Raw genomic sequence first — 12459 nt, forward strand, 5'->3', positions numbered from 1 at the left:
GGGGGACTGAAACTATAAAAAGCAGGGGGAAACACCCGAAGGCACCCCCCTTCTCTCTCTCCTTGCCCATCGCAGTCACTCCACCTGAACAGACAAAGAAAGCAGCTGTTGGACTCTAGGGGAGGGGTCCTGATCTAAAGAGTTTGGTCAGTAACACTGCTGAAAGCATGGGGTGAGAAAACTTTGAATCGAATGTAGTTTGTTAAGTTAGGCAGCAGTAAGTGTTTTCTCTTTATTTTCCTTGTAACCATTTCTGACTTTTATGCCTCATTACTTGTATTCACTTCAAATCTCTCTCTCTCTCTCTCTATTTCTGTAGTTAATAAAGTTGTTTTCTCTAAACCAGTGTGTTCAAGCTGAAATGTCTGGTAACTCCATGTGGGGTAACAAGTTGTATGTATATTATTCCCTTAAAGAAATAACACACTCAGTGTATTTGCACTGTCCAGGAGCGGGCTGGGCAGTACCGGACATGCGTCTCTGGGGGAACACGTGGGACTGGGAGTGTGCTGGGGTCACCAGGTGATAATCTGTAAGGCTGGTGAGACCCAAGGGGTGGCTGGCTGGCTGCAGCACACAGACATAGCTGGGAGTGGCTTGCATGCTGGAGGCAGTTTGTGAGCACCAAGACATTGTAAAGCCCCCCCCCCAGGCTACAGGGAAGGGGTGACACAGCTACTCAATGGTCTGGATTGTGCCCAGGTATGTCACAGATGCTTTCTCATCCAGGCTGGTCTGCAACCCTCCGCTACGCATTTTTTCCCCTTGCTTGGGATGCAGGCTTCAGGAACTCTGACAAAGTAATTTCAAACCTCCTCCACATTCAGATCCTTGAGTTCTTCAGTCCAATCCACTCCCCTAATTCCCTGATTTTTTTTTTTTTTTTGCTTTTTTCAAATCAAAGACCCTTGTTGCAGACTTATTTTTGTTTATCCTTCCATTTAGTTTAGACTGAACTAGCTCATGATCATCTGAACCAAGGTTGTCCTGCCTGTTAGCATTATCGGTACTGGCACTGTCTTTCCTCTTAATGTCCATTCTCCTACCCTCTGCTGTTCCTTTCTCCATTGCTGCATCCTCGCTTTCTTGATTTCCCATCTGTCTCCCCTGAACTCCCAGTTTAAAGTTCTTTTAATCAGTTGTGCCAGTCTTCTGTCCGTGAATGCCTCCCAGCGGCCAAACATCCCAAAGCCCTCCTTGTAGCATCACTGCCTGAGCCGTTTGTCGATCATCATAATCTTGTCACACCTTCATTCTTCTACTGTAGGGACTGGTAAAATTCCACTGAAGATCACCCAGACCTCCAATTCCTTAAGCATCTTCTCCAGCTTGGCACAATGTGTACCATTTGTTCCTATGTGAAGGGCAATAATTGGATTTCTTCCTGCTATCATTAGGCCCCACTTCACACTCAGGTCCACATCCTGTATCTTAAGCTCCCAGCAGACAGCACACCCTTCTGTTATCCAGATTAGCTCTGGTGATAGGCCTGTCCGTTCTTCTTAGTAGGGAGTCCCCAGTGATGTAGACTTGCCTCTTCCTGGGGTTGGTGTGATTCTCTGGCCTTCCTCCTCCTGTTCTTTCTGGCTCCCAGTCCTCTTCTCTTTTTGTTCTTCCTTGCAATCTTTTGCGAGTCATCTTCTATCCTCTGGGGGCTCCAAACTCTGGCTATCTCTATTGCTTCATCCCCTCTTCTTGTAGGGCTATCCACTTTTCTCTCCTGCCTCTCTCTCCCACCTCTGTAACTGCCTGCTGCACGCCTTCATTATCCAACTCAGCAAACCTGTAACTCAGCTCTATTTCTCCTTCATTAGCCAGTCTTGACCTCTGCCTGGTTCTTCCAGTCACATGCTTCCACTGGCCACATTCCCCACCCAGCGGTCTCCCCTCACAGTTCTTCAATCCGTAGTTTCCACCTGCATCTCCAGACCTCGGATCTTCTCTTCCATAAGCACTTCATACAAATAAACAAACAAAGCTCTTTTTGGGTCCCTGCTCCAGGATAATGTACATCCCACAGCTTCCACATCTGGTTATCTTCATTGTCTCATCCATTCCTTGGGTCACAACCAGTGCTGCCTCTGTATCTGTCATAGTTTTCCCTCCTAAACTCCTGGCAAGAGAAAAACCAACCCACACGCAAAACAAAACCACACCACCACACACCCCTTCCCCAAATTCCCCTTACAAACTCCCCCTCAAACTCTCCTGTTTTCAGCTCTGTTTGTTGGCTGGCTTCTTTATAGGTCCCCTAATCATGGAATCCCCACCCACTATTCAGGGCTCTGCTGTGATCAAAGGCTCTGCTTCTCTCACAGCACACTTCCCTCTACCAGCCTTTCCTGATGAATGAGGAGCTAGATCTACTTCTAGACAAGAAATATATACATTTCTAAAGCATACACATGCCTACATAACAAAATATAGCCTTGTAATATTGTAGTCTATTTATTTTTGCTGTCTTTGCTTATTGATCACTACTGAAGTGCATTGTGCTAATTTATCAAGGATGCAGCAATGTAGATGTAGAGAATTTAAGTCATCACTCCACTGCAGTTTTCAAAAGAGAACAGTGAAATAATGTCTTATAAGAATCCTTTAAATGTTTCTGCAGGCTCTTTCCTGATCTTCATGTAATTTCCTCTCCTTAGGTTCTTTGCATTTTGGTTACATTTTCTGGTGGGTTAGTTCCTAAAGTTTGCTTATTTATATTAAAAACATCCAACACATACAATCTATGTATTTCCTTTCACTTTACACACTGTGGCATCTCTGATTTCTCCCCACTTTGAAAGTTAACTTTGGGACCCATTCCTTCCCCTACATCCCGGCGCAGAGGGAAGTCTGCACTCCTGGTTCCTTGCCTTGGAATCACAAGAGGAAGGAGTGCTTGCCCACACACAATGGAAGCCAGCCATGGGTGACTTGAGCTCTGCAGAGCTCGCACAGGTAAAGTGAGAAAACCCTCCCAACCTTGCAGAGCAGCTTGGCAAAGAAACTAGAGATTGAGGCTATAGTAACGTACATGGCTTCCCCTTCTGCTGTTTGCAATCCCTTCAGTCAGGAGCTGCCCTCAGCTGTATGGCTCATGCAAGCGCAATGACCACCATTTTGTTTCATGCTAGAGATTGAAACAGGGACCAACACACTTGCCCAAAGCTATACAAGTATACTAAATAGCTATACCAGGTAGATGATTGCGCAGCCTTTTTCACTGGAGCGTATGAACACCTGTTTTTCTCTTTCACCTCTTTAACCCATATGCATGCTGCATCATTTCACAGTGTGATAGTCTGCATCTTTTTATTTCATCAACATCTTGTTTTGTTACTTTTATTCCGATATTGCTCTTATGGAAAAGGAGCACTGTAAAGAAATATGACTGTGCCTACGAAATGACATTTTTTAATGCCATAAGCAATGACAGTATTGCTATAGATTTGCACAGTGCGACACAGTTATCTATACCAGTGCTTCAAACATTTTGCAACAGCTAACAAAGAAGGCTAGACTCTATGAACTAATAATTACCTTATCTTGTTCTTCAGTTGCTAAAAATCCATACGCTATTTTTTGCAAATTACTGAAATCAGCATTTCTGGAAGAAAAAAAAAAAAGAAAAAAATTAGGCTCATTTGCACTTGCCTCTGAGGACTTATTACACAGCTATGAAAATGTTTTTCTGATACATGTTCACAACACACACCGATTAGCACAGTTCTTCCGGGATATATAGATCTGGTTTAGTAAGGACTATGTGAATTTTTAATGTGAATATTTACAGAGCATATCTTTTTACGGATAGCAACCAGGGTGCATACCTCCCCTAGATTAAAGAAAATACTGACAGCTCTCAATGCCAATTAGAAAGAAAAGAAGAGAAAAGAACATTGGCAAAGAAAGGGCTATGTACTTATGTTCCATATCAGAAACATTTTTGTATTTATATAATTCTAAGGTGCAAGCCTGCTTCCATTTTATATCAACTATTCCACTCAAGAAGTGTAGGAACAAGTTTTTATGCCTTAGTTTTCTTTCCAAATTTATTTACACATCTATTACACTTCTATAACGTACAGGGGAGGGGACAATGACTTATTTCATTTATGAGTCACATATTAAAATGACAAAAAGAAATTAAAAGCCGTTAAGTCCCAGGAAGGTGGAATCCAGTGTTAATGAAGTCTAGTCATTGCCAAGGAATCACCTAAAGCAGTGGTTCTCTACATCTTTCATAATATGGACTATTTCATTGGAAAGAGATTTCTTCTGTGTCATCTCCTCTACCAGAATCCAAGTTGTCTGCTAAGTGCTTATCAAGAAATTTCATTCTACACATTGTCAGATCTGCAAACCAGAGGTGGTCCACACAGAGGTGGATTAAGGTTTCCTGGGGCCCTGAGCCAGAGCAAGTGGGGGGCCCCTCGCCACCCCTTCCACCTGTGGTTCCGTCCCCTCTGCATGTGACCCTGCCTATGGTCCCACCCTTTTCTGCCCCTTCCCCAGAGCCCTGCCCCAGTTCCACCCAGGGTCCCCGCCACCCCCTCCGCACTACAGCCCCAAGACCAGAGAAGCTCTATCCCCCTGCCACGGCCCCAGGCTGCAGTAGGAGTAACAGCTCCCCAGCCCTGAGGCTGTGGCAGGTAGAGAGAGCTCCTCCAGTCCCAGGGCCGCAACAGGGGTCCCGGTGCTGGGGCTTCCCCTGCTGCCTGCCAGATTCTGTCAGGGACAGGGTGGGGGGTGCTGGGGGCTTCCCCTGTGGCCAGCCAGCTTCTGCTAGAGTCAGGGTGCAGGAGAATGGGGTCTTCCTCCACCCACTGGTGGGGAGCGGGGTTGGGTGTGCAGGGGTTTGCCCTGCCCGACCACCAGGGAGCGGGTTGGGAGTGTGGGGGTTCCCCTCGTTGCCACTGTCTGGAAGCTGGGTCGGGGTGTGAGGGCTTCACCAGCCCACATGGGACTCCGGGGAGCCCCAGTTGGCCAGAGCCCCTGGGCTCAGACCCCATAGGCCCAGTGACTAATCCACTACTGGGTCTAAGGACCATGGGTTCAGAACCATCTACCTATAGTGAAATTCTGGCCCCACTGACTTCCCTGGGTCAAGATTTCATCACTGGAGTGAGATATATCCAGGAACTAGAGGCCCTTTTCCTTTGAAGTGATGCCCAATGAGCCTTGTTCTGAATAGGGATATCCGTCCACAAGTGAGGACCCCACTGAATAAAATGATAGCAAATTTCAGCACAACAATGTTGAACCTTGGTCAGTTAATGGAGCTATACAAGGTGACATGGGTGAAATCCTGGCCCTACTTAAGCCAATGGGAGCTGTGTCCTTGACTTCAGCAAAGCCAGGATTTCAACCCAATTCTTCATATTCTTCTGCTCCTTTGGCGGTGTGAAAGGAAGGCTGGTCTTGTGGTTAGCCTAGGACTCTAACACGATCTTATCTGGTTAGCTGTACAGCAATGTTAAAGAGCAGTCAACTGTAGTTGAAGATGCTCCAGACTTTTGAAAATCAGGCAAATTTATCTAGGAACCTAAGTGTGGACTTGACAGCCTATAGGTCACGGTTCATGGCTGACCGGGCACGCCCCCTTGTAGGTGGATGTGGTGTTGCAGGTGAGCCCTTACTTGACTTTTCCCTCACCCAGGGTATCAACAAGTCCAGACAGTTCACTAGATGCTAAAGAACACTCCTTTATGGTCAGTCTCATTTCATAACAGAAAAGCCAACACAGAACATGAACCAAGCCTTCGCCCCAACATCTCAGCTGGGTGACCAGGCCAATCTTAGCCCATCTGTCCCACACCTGAGTCCAGTGCTCGCCTCTAACCACACTCTTCCTCAGGAGATCTCTCGGTTCTGCCTCTGCTGGTAGGCCTCTTGCATCTGCCAGAGTAGGATCCTTCTCAGTAGAAGGGGTAGGGAGGTCCATCCCCTGCGACTCTACTCCAGGGACAGGGGTGATCCTTGCCAGGCTGGGCTTCCAGTCAGTGACTGGGAGACCCATGGCTGAGACCAGACCCTCTTGGATACAGGGCTAGAGTTACACGCCCCAAGCACAGCATCTTCAGTGCCCTCCTCCCCCACTTGCCTACAGCTATCCTTTGTGTTGGATACAATTTTAGAGAGCTAAAGCACTCCTAGGCACGGGCCTACTGTGCCGAATTGGAAATCCGGCCCTGCTTGGGTAACTGTCAACTGCTGCCATCCATTTAGGAGGCTCTCATCTTATACACTCCCCATTCCCCACAGAGGTCACCCTCTAGGCTCCCAGCTCAACCCTCTGGCTAAGGCCTCTCCTGGGAGCTCCTCTCCACAGGAGCGTCCTCCCTCCCTTAGGAGCTCCCCACTAACTGAGCGTGGAGAACTTTTATTAGGTCCAGATGCTCATTTACTAATCAATCAGTTACCCCCAGATGGGACCTTCATAAGACAGTCACGGGCAGACTGAGCCCTAACGCCCCATCCAGGGCAGCTGCCCCATGACACTAACCTTCAGGCTGCCATTTTTTTAAAGTTTGTCCATAGTGTACAAGTACACATGAACAGGAACAATTAATGTGAACTTTTATAAGGGGTCTGATCCTACAGTCTTTATTCAGCAAAAAGAAAGAAGTGTGTACTTGGGCTCAAGGTAAGGTTAGCTGTCATTTTACCCTGCCCATGAAAGAACCAGATGCTAAGTGCTTCCAGTCTTGGAATTTGATTCAAAGTGGATGATTTTGAGAAGGAAATACGGTTTTACAAGTGCAGAATAGACTATGCAACACCTCAAGAGGAACATCCAACATGCTTTTATTTCTAGACAAAGTGTGATTTGGTTGGAGTACGGCAGTTATATATTATAGCAGCCACTACACTATGCTTTAAAAAACCACTGGAGAATAACTTTTATCTGACTGCAGCACTATATGGCAGAAACAATGGTTTGCCATAATAGTCTCAAGAAGTTAATATTAGTTTGCCTCCCAATTACCTGGCAACAATTTTTCAAATAAAATTCAAACAACAGGCTCTTAATTTCATTTACAACACCCCTGATTTCACATTTCCCTGTATATAAAATTGTACAGGTAGCACAATGTACAGTGGTTTATGGCTCTGTTGTGTCAGTTTCCCATTCAGTGCATGTTTCCCCTCACCCCATGCATCTTCTTTTATAAGACTTGAGTGCTGGCTACAGAATATTCCTCCCCACAAATTCCAGATGTATTACCCTGAGCTGGCATAACCCTTTGCACACTATTCACGTGCCGATTTCAAATGTAGTTTGGGGATTCCTTTTGTTATTTTAATCACACAAGGAACCAACCAAATGGATGTGTGCTGGACAGACTTTGCAAAGTATTTGGCAGGGCAGAGGAACTGCTTGGATTCAGAGTCCTCTGAAGCCCTAACTCATGGAAAGTACGTGGTATCCCATCCTGTTCTCCCCAGGATACAATTTAAATACAGTGGGTGTCGTTTTAACGTTGACTCTCGTTAACATTAAGAGGCGTTACAGTTAATTCCCCACACAGACCAAAAGTTCCCTCTTGCCCCATCCCACTCAAGCTAGTCACTCTCCAAGTCTTAGTCCCCCACCCTCTGCACTTGTCCAATGTGTTCTCAAAAACCATGTGTTGTTTCTAACTCAGTTGTTTGCAGCCTGACACAACAGATTCCAGGTGCATCTTGGAACTTTGACAAGTGGCATCACCAAGGACTCTTTGATGAAGAGCCAGGTTAAGTGGGGAATCTTGTCTCTCTCACTCCATCCCACGGTGGGAGAACAATCCAAATAATCTACACTCAGGCCACAATTGCCAAGATTACTGCTAAATGGATAGCACAGTGGCATCAACACAGTCAACTCCTGCTAATGGTCCTGCTGGTGCTCTAAAGGTTCATGTCTCCATATCCTCTGGGACTAATGCATTTGTGTAAAGGAACAAGGGCACCACTCAGCCTCTACATGTGCCAAGATGAAGACAAACTAAAACTATTCTGGCTTCCTGACTTCCACACCACCCCAGACGGTATTATTAGAAGAAGCAATGATAAATGCCATCTACTCTACCAATTCAACAAGATATAGATGATGTAAGCATAGGTTGTTTTACTCCACCAATGTGCTGCAAAACAGACGACTACTGAACATTCACACTAATGCTGGGAGACCCACTGGCCTAAACTTCCAAAAGTGAGTCTCAATTTTGGGTACTTGTGGCACCTTAGAGACTAACAAATTTATTAGAGCATAAGCTTTCGTGGACTACAGCCCACTTCTTCGGATATGCATCCGAAGAAGTGGGCTGTAGTCCACGAAAGCTTATGCTCTAATAAATTTGTTAGTCTCTAAGGTGCCACAGTACTCCTGTTCTTCTTTTTGCGGATACAGACTAACACGGCTGTTACTCTGAAACTTGTCAATTTTGGGTGCCCATCTTTAGACAATTTAAAGGTGCCAAGCACCCAATCTCTAATAATCAGGGCCCTTAAGGTGCCACAAATGAGACACCCCAAAAATTACTTTTCAAAATTGAGGTTGTTGTGAGTTTTGTAAATTAATAAGTGAACTCAGTGAATGAGGAGCATGAGACTAATGTTCTACAAAATGCATTTGGTTCAGTTATTTGGTGCGTGCAGTTTAGTTTTAACGAGCGAGATGTTACAAATATTTAGTGTTGGTCCTACGTATGGTAGATTGCTGCCCACAACACAAAAACCACTGCCATTATCACTAAGTCTCAGCAGAGAGAAACGAACAGCTATCCAGTCTGAAGAACTCCTAGATCCAGGTCATGGCGAAAACCAATCATACGATAGTGTAGGGAAGTTTCCATTGTCACTGCCCTTGCTGTACCAGTCCTGTGGATCACGATATGAACTTCAGCCTACTAGAACTACATTAACAAACATGCAACATGCTTTTCAAACACAAATATTACCATCCTCCACTACGGAACTATTTTGATAACCGCTATTAAAGTTAACAATTATTAGCAGCATCACAGCAGCCCCTAGAAGCTTCAACGGAGATGAGAGCCTTTTTGGTCTCCAAAAAAAAAAAAAAAAAAAAATCCCTCAAGGAGCTTACAATCTAAATAGACAAGATGTGCAAAAGGTGGGAGGGGAAATAAATGCATGGAGAGGGGGTTGCACTTGCTAAAGCTCACACAGCAGATCTGCGGCAGACTCAGGAATATAACAGCTCTCCTATCTCCCAATGCAGCTTCCTAGCCACTCGGTCATGCTGCCTCTCCAGTAATAAGCTGGTCAACTACTAACCAACTTGATTTATCAAATGCAAAGTGCAGATCGAACAATTCATACTGTACCTAGCGCTCATATGCAGCCACACAATGAAACATGGTTGACACAGTTATACCAAGGGTCAAATTTTCAAGAGTGCTCAGCTGCCATATGTGAGGCTCGACTTACACCAGAGCTGAGCTCCCATTTAGGTGGGACTAGCCTGGGTCCCCACATAGGGTGGGTGTAGGGCCACAGATGTCCTCAATTCAGCCCTGCCAATACAAGCTGGGTGAAGCGCTAAGACAGGACGCTGTGCTGGCGTCAGCAAGTCTACTTCTCACACTTCTTATGCATGAATTTGTACAAAGCTCCATAAAGACAAAACGACTCCTCTCTCCACATGGACACCGCTACCCCTACCCTTTTCTTTTATCTTCCAAAGGAATGGTTTCACACTTGCTGGGTACATTAGAGACACATCGATCTTGTTAGCTCTTTCTTCTTCAATTGCCACTTTCCACAGAGAGGCTGATACTCATACATTCTTCTCAACCTCATGTTTACAACTTTTAAGAAATGGTCCAACTAGATATGCACAAATTTCAGGGTAAATGGCCCATTTTATCTCATGCTCTTAAATTTTAATAGGATTATGTACTGAAAATCTACAGTAACATTTGCAAGTCAGAAACTCGAGTCCCTCATATGTAAGTGTTTAGATACTTAAAATATTAATATGTAACCAGTGATATTACAAAAGGTTACATTTCTAACTATCTTTTTCCTGAAAATCTAACACACTAATGTCAAAATAAATGTGATCTATTTTCCGCAGATTACAAGCAAAGTCCTTCAAACACAGCGAGGCTGGAACTTTATTAAACTTCCTTCTATACAATTAATCTGAAAAGGAGAGAGAATTTCACGTTTCACAAAGAAAGGATGGAAAAAGTAAAAGTGTGCAAAATGAATAAAGCTTTTAGCCTTCGCAAACAATGTTAGCACATAAAATATTAATAGCAATGCTAAATTAATCTTCGGCAAGAATTAGAGGCAATTGCCTGTAGTTCATATTATGGATTACTTTGGTTTACCATTTAAAATGTTAGAGCCTACCACTATGGCTGCGTATCACAGGGCTGTACATTATCCTCTGTAACATGCAGCAAAGAGTCCTGTGGCACCTTATAGACTAACACGAAAGCTCATGCTCCAATACGTCTGTTAGTCTATAAGGTGCCACAGGGCTCTTTGCTGCGTTTACAGATCCAGACTAACACGGCTACCCCGCTGATACTCTGTAACATGGTGCATTACAGTAACACCAATCCTGCTCTCAATTAAATTAATGGTAAACTCCCATTAACTTCACCTGGAACAGACGCAGGCCCATAGTGGCCAGAAGAGGATTCAGTCTAGCAATCTAAATACAGCCCAGACATAACAGATTAATGATTCGAAGCATAGGGGATGCTGGCTCTCATTTTAACACTTCTGCAGTAAAGAACGGAGCAGCTCATTTCCCTAACCCAAGGATAACTTGGTAGGTTTCCTGAACAATTTCCTCTTCAGCAATTTTTGCTTTCTGGCTCTCTCTCTCCTCCTTGCTCTAATGCCTAATGATTTTCAAACTCACTATGTGAATGTACTACAAGCTTAGAACCTACCCATGACACATCCCTTTGGGCCCATTGCAGATCAAATTTGGTTCTGCTAGAGTTGGCAGGAAATATTTACAATTTCTACCGTTTAAGAAAATTACACATTTTTTAAAAGATCAAATTACAGGGCAGAATTTTCACCTCCGGTCGACACAGCAGTTTTTCTTCCCATAGTAAGACTCTTTGTTGTATGTTATAAAGCACAGAAAGCCAATCAGAGAAAAAGACATACCATCACTGCAAGCAGCTTAGATTCCAAAGTGAAATTCTGCCCTTTGAAAAATATATGCAGTGAATCCTAACGTCAATTGGGCCCGGATTTCACCCTAGATTGACACCTCCTGCAGCCCATGGGGATTGTTCATACATAGAGGAGAGCAAAATTGATCCACAGTTTGGAACTATGCAATATTTACAGCTTAGTTAACAGCGATTTCCCAGCAATATATTTTAACAGCTCTTCTTCAAGCACTGGATATTATGTTGGCATAACACTCTCCAAACTCTTCTGCTTCGTGTAAATTCCTGGCGAAGTATTTAGGAGATAAAAATGATTAATCCTAATTAAAATGAAAATCAAGAAAATGATACAGTCTGTTGCATCTACTTGATGATTCAAAAGCCTCTCTCATTTCAATGTTAATTGTCTCTTTATACAAACGTGCAATACTCCAATACACACAGAATAATGTTTTTGTATTTTTCTACACTTGCAATATTAAGGGCCAGATGTTGGGAAGTGCTCAGCATCCATCTAGGCACCTAAACAAGGGCCAGATTTGCACCTAAACAGGTGCTGAGCACTTTCTAACATCTGACACTCAGGGCATCTTAAAACCACAGCGAAGGGCAGGGAACAGCATCGAGGCACACACCCTCCCAGAGAGTGCTGCTTCGGGCACTGTGTTTCCCCCAATGTACTGCCCTTAAAGGGGTCGCTGTCTTCACATTAGCCAGAGAGTGTCCTTGGGCTGCTCCTCCGAGTTAATACTGTGTTACATCTAGTAATTTTCTGCAAAAGTTGTTTCCCTAGAGGCTGCCTTCATTTTGAAGCGCAGCATAGGAAGGAATGTACCAAAATCCATAGGCTGGAGAGCATGTGACTGCATCTCCAAGGGAGGCCTATTCCAGTGACCCTGGGAGATACAGAGCAGCCCGACCACATATGGCCAGCAATAAGGCAACCTGACCTGAGCAGTGACCTGCCGCCTTACTGTCTTCCACCGGAGAAACACAAACCAAGCAACACCACAAGTATCATCAGCCACACACACACACACACACACACGGAGCAACGGGTTCCCCTGAAAAAAAATCAACCCTGCAAAGCCAGCCAGCTGCAGCAGAGAGGCAGACGGGACAGGAGGGAGAAGCTAACAAGCAAAGCAAAGGTGGGCTGTCTCTCTCACAGTGGGGTAGAGAGGAGGCAGAGTAGGGTATGTCTCTACTAGCAGGCCAGGGGCAGGGAGGTGAAGCATTCTCTCAATGGGAACCAGGGAGCAGACTATGGCTCAGGAGAGGCTGTTGTCTATGGAGCAGGTCAGGGGAGAAGGGCAAG

At 44.8% G+C, this 12459-nt stretch overlaps 1 protein-coding gene across 28 annotated transcripts in view; it reads right to left on the reverse strand.

The window, feature by feature from the left end:
* Positions 1-12459, reverse strand: part of ADGRL3 (adhesion G protein-coupled receptor L3) — an 802265-nt gene that overhangs the window by 650525 nt on the left and 139281 nt on the right. For all 28 annotated transcript variants that reach the window (XM_054030154.1, XM_054030153.1, XM_054030156.1 and 25 more), the window contains exon 2: positions 3532-3598. The gene's annotated coding sequence lies outside the window, so the exon portion shown is untranslated. The remainder of the gene's footprint in view (positions 1-3531; positions 3599-12459) is intronic.

Source organism: Malaclemys terrapin, chromosome 5, assembly GCF_027887155.1.
Source record: "Malaclemys terrapin pileata isolate rMalTer1 chromosome 5, rMalTer1.hap1, whole genome shotgun sequence".
NCBI lineage: Eukaryota > Metazoa > Chordata > Testudines > Emydidae > Malaclemys > Malaclemys terrapin.